Source organism: Dendrobates tinctorius, unplaced genomic scaffold (genome assembly GCF_039654945.1).
Source record: "Dendrobates tinctorius isolate UK_male_01 unplaced genomic scaffold, ASM3965494v1 ptg000272l, whole genome shotgun sequence".
NCBI lineage: Eukaryota > Metazoa > Chordata > Amphibia > Anura > Dendrobatidae > Dendrobates > Dendrobates tinctorius.
In genome coordinates this window covers 4589108-4594132 of record NW_027361939.1, presented here as the reverse complement: position 1 = coordinate 4594132, position 5025 = coordinate 4589108, and the positions used below count along the sequence as shown (strand labels likewise).

The window sequence follows — 5025 nt, the reverse complement described above, 5'->3', positions numbered from 1 at the left end:
GCTCACACGCTGTCTTCTGTATGACAGCATGGATGTGCAGCGCTCTGACTGGCGGTATCAAACTTACCGCTGATCAGAGACAGTGTTTCTCGTGCTGTCACACAGATGACAGTGTGGGAAATACTCAATGTTTGGGCTTGCAAAACTCTAACAGTAACATGAAGATGTACGTGTTCAGGGTTCATGCACAGACACTATTTATTCAGTACTGATACTGAACTTTAACGTTTGGTTGGCCCATCACTAATTGTAATGCTCATCAACACACAAAGCCATTCTCTGTGAGCATCACTACTCATGATTCGTAAGCCATCCTTTTCAAAATGCTTGGATGTGAAGAGCTGTATTATTTTGTTAGATTACCGATAAACCACAACTTCATAATTCTGGTTCTATCAAATACTAAGATTATAGAAACTGATATTTCCACCAAACCGATAGTTACTGTATATGTGTCCTGATATTCTGAAAGAGTGTAATGGGACCATCACAGATATTTTTCTTCCCTTTACACTGTAATTTTCATCTCTACTTGATGGCTTCACTTCTATTTCTCCAGAAATGGAAAAGAACTTGCCTTTGATACTTTGTATATGAATGTTCAAGCTTCAGATATAATCTTCGGAAACACAGCTCAATCTTTTTTTTCTGTGTTCGTTGCAAAAGCCACCTAAAATAATCTTATCTCAAAAAGATCCTGAGAGCTAAATTTTGGTGGCAATATTATACAGTATACCATTGAGATGATGTGTTTGCGGCATTTTTCAATTTCAAGAGAGTTATCCTTTATACTGTGGTCTTTCTGAGCAAAAGAGAGCAATTTTACATTCTGATTTTATCAGGAATTACAACCATTATAGTTATTACTTTGATCAAACAGTAATTTCGTAGCCTTCACTTTATTCAGGGCATTGAGCTTTAAAGTGCATCAGATTTCTTAGCACTAAATGCAAACAAAAAGTGATAGACGCAGAAACCTGTCCTAGAATATCTTCTCCAAACCCTTTCCTGTCATGTGACATAATAGTATGTCTTTGTGAGTGAGTTACTCCCACTAACTGCAGTACTACTATGTCATGTCAATGACAAGCAAAGGAGCTATGACCCTGCCGTCACCTAGAGGTGGCAGCTTTCACCATCACTCTATGCGGCATTATTTAATTGCTCTGAGAGTCAAACGTCAAGCTGAGTTTAAAAACAATAATAATAATCTAAAGTTGGTTTGCAAAGAAAAAAAGATTTTAAGAGTAAAAACTTTGTTTCAGCCAGGAATACACATTTTAGTTCAAAACTGGTAAATCATAAACTATAAGCAAACTGAAGTTAATAATGCTGCATTTCCAATTAAACTTATAAAAAGTTAAAATGTTGTTTTTACTACACAATGATTTCTATATAAAAACAAATGTAATAAAGCGTAGTAGAATTGCTGTTTTTTACACTAATTATCTCTAAAAAATATTTAGCTCTGCTAAAACTATATCAACACACAGATAAAATCTTGTCACCAAAATTAGGTGTAAAATTTAATGTCCATTGTCATCTCAACATAGGCTACTATCTCTTTAAAGCCCCGTCTCACATAGCGAGATTGCTGTTGCGTCACCGATTTTATGACGCAACAGCAATCTCACCTGCGATCTTGCTGCATGTGACACATAACGGCGATCGGGCCCCTGCTGCGATGTCGCTGATCGTGCTCGAATGTCCTGGGCCATTTTTTGAACGTCGGTCTCTCACTGGCCAGCATGCATTGCTGTGTTTGACAGGGACAACGACGAATGACCTCAATACTATAGGTCTGAGAGACAGGGTCCCAACGACCGTCGTATCGTTCCGTATCGTTGCTGAGTCGCTGGTGAGATCTGACTGTTTAACATCTCACCAGCGACTACGTAGCGACGCACCAGCGATCCCTACTAGGTCATATCGTTGTCGGGATCGCTGGTGCATCGCTTATTGTAACGGGACCCATAGAGAAGATATATTGTGTTGGTAGTAGTTTAATAATGGTACCCTAACACTTCAGGTTACTGCTTTTAAATGCTATAGATAGGTAAGGGTTAGATGCTATAGATAGGTGAGGGATGAGGAGCACAGTAAAAGTCCAGACAAACTGGCAGTGAGAAAGGCAAATCTTCATGCTGCTTTTTGCAAAATGACCACTTTACTGCTGGACACACAGCAACACAGCTCAATATTACTATATTTTGTTTTCAGGAGTTTACTTCTCTTGTTCTAATACAGAGAAATTAGAGCAGGGATCTCTCATGTATATCTCTCATGTATATTTTGCATCAGAGACATCATAGAAGCTAGTACCTACCCACTAAGTTAGAGAAAATTGAAAATTAGAGATGCAGACTGCAAAAGGAGAAAACTGGTGAACATTTGTTCAAAAAAATAATTTTGGGTGGCTTTTACCCAACTACACTGTTTAGAAAACTATTGTGTGACTCCTAGATCATTTGTTTAAGCTATTTTGTGTGTTAAATAAAAATGCGTTCAGATGTCAATGCAATAGCAAAACAGGTTGAGTTATTACTCATTTTAATTGGTACAGAGAATTGAGGCGCAAACATTGACCACCTATAGAGATAAATTATATCTGATTGCTGTGAATTGAATTTGTGTGAAATTATATGAAATTTGCAGGTCCCAGTGACTTCAAATTATTTTCAAATCAAGCACAGGTGTGAACATCTGGACTTTCCCATAATGCTTTGCAGTTATCACATCCTACCGTTTAGTGCAGCCAATCAAGAGGGAGTATCATAGCCAGTAGAAAGGACAAATCAGGGCATGCAGATGCAGTTTTAGAGTCACTTAGGATAGGGAGGGGATGACAGAGCTCATAGTTCATCAATAAGAAAAGAACAGAAAACCTTAAAACATTAGACAAGTACTCCAGAAAATAATGTGTGGTTAAACTGCAGCACAAATAAACTGAATGCTGTAGTTTTCATATAATACAGAGATTCAAATCATAGGGGGAGAATCAGATAGGACAGGTGCAAACAGCAGGGCTAAGCTCCTGTGAATAATCAGAGTTGTCAAGTAGTTCACATTTGACCTGCTGCATTTGAATTCCAATTACTAATTTTTCCCTTCATTTTAGTGCACTAGAAAGCAGCAAGAAGGTAGTACAATATTTTTTACTGGAAAAAAAAACTAAAATCAGAGTTAGAAACAGAAACAGTGTGTCTGGTTTTCACAACTGTCTGTACCAAGATTTTGCAATTTTTGCACATTTTTTATGAAGGGGAAATAATTGTTTTTAAAACTGCAAAATAAAAATTACCCAAATTCTGACATTTAACTACATTTTCTACCTCAGTGTGCATGTTGCAAACAATTTTTTTCATCTGTTTTACTGGTAGCATTTTTCATCTATGCATACCAAACCAATACTGTGACCTGTTACAGATGCTTTTCTTTGGATGTGCACCCACCTAAATGTTATTATTATATCAATATTATTAACTAGGGTTGAAAAGATAGAAAGATTGTAAAAAGTTATTTATAGTGTTGCACAAAACTAGTGATCGGCGAACCTGTGCATGTTCAAGTCCGGTGGGTTTGGCCAAACACTTTTAAAATGTTCAGTTCGGGAATCAGAGCAATACCCAAAATCGAACCTGAATATGGACCCCAATAAAACAGTGTCCCAAACAACAAGTGCTTCTCATGCTGTCTTCTGAGTGATGGCGCAAGAAACACCAGCTCTCATCGGAGGTAGCCTTTCAAGATAACGCCGGTCAAAGCACTGTAGTTCTCATGCTGTCATACAGTTGATGATGAATATTCATCAACCCATGCCTGTGCAAAAAAATAAATAAATGGTGTGGGCCGCTCCATTTTTAACAGCCAGCGTAGGCAAAATTGACAGTTGGGGGGCTGCAGTCCTCAGCCTTTGTGCAAGGAGGAACAGGAGGAGCACTGCCAGAGCGCTGCAAAATGACCTCAAGCAGGCCACAAATGTGCATATGTCTGCTCAAACGGTTAGAAACTGACTCCATGAGGATGGTCTCAGTGCCCGATGTCTACAGATGGGGGTTGTGCCCATAGCAAGCTTTGGCAGTACATATACTAAAATTGGAATGATACAGAGAAGATTAGCATGGCCCCTGCGCAAGGATGACTCGCACATTTATGACACGTTCCATACCTTCCACTGCAGACAACCCAGCAGATGGAGATGCATCTTGCAGTCTCCCCATCTCAAAAAATTATTGTCACACACCACTACTAAAGTGACATCAATTTCCACATTGCATAATCATTATAATGGGCCTCTGACAGCCCTTCCACAACAGGCAACCCGGTAGATTGAGACCCAGCTTGGAGTCTCCACATTACCAAAAAATATTGCCTCACACCACTAAAGTGACATCAATTTCAACAGAGTAGAAACAGTACAATGGGCTTCTTACGTATCTTCCCCAACAGGCAACACACCAGATGGAGATGCGACTTGGAGTCTCCACATTTCAAAAATTCTTTGTAATATCAGCAGCAGTAGCACCAGCAGTTACAAAAGCCATGACAAAAGTGTTAGAGACTGTAATAACATGAGATCAATGCATGACACTAAAATAGACACCATCGCTTAGTCTGCCCAGTCTGCGACTGGAGAGTAATAGTCATTGGAGTTCCATTACTTGTTCATTTTGATGAAAGTTAGGAGATCCACACTTTCAGGGGACAGCCGGATGCACTTATATTTCAAGATACCACCAGCAGTGCTGAAGGCAAGTGCTGAGAGAAAGCTGGCTGTTGAGCATGACAAAACCTCTAAAGTGTGACAGGCGATCTCAGGCCAGTATTTCATTTTTGAAGACCAAAATACAAAAGGATCAAAATTGATATCAAGCTCCAGATACTCCTGCACCATCTTCTCCAGTCATTCACAACATGTCAGACTTGTTCTCTGTTCTGCTTCTGCACAGGCTGGTATAAAATATGTGTGAAATGAATCACAGAAATTATAAAACGGATAGAGTGAAATGTACACGGGCGCTACCC

At 39.2% G+C, this 5025-nt stretch overlaps 1 non-coding gene across 1 annotated transcript; it reads left to right on the top strand.

The window, feature by feature from the left end:
• Positions 1 to 4067: 4067 nt before the first annotated feature.
• On the top strand, positions 4068 to 4172 carry LOC141070555 (U6 spliceosomal RNA). Its single transcript, XR_012226671.1, has one exon. It is a non-coding gene; the product is annotated as a U6 spliceosomal RNA (small nuclear RNA).
• Positions 4173 to 5025: the final 853 nt, after the last annotated feature.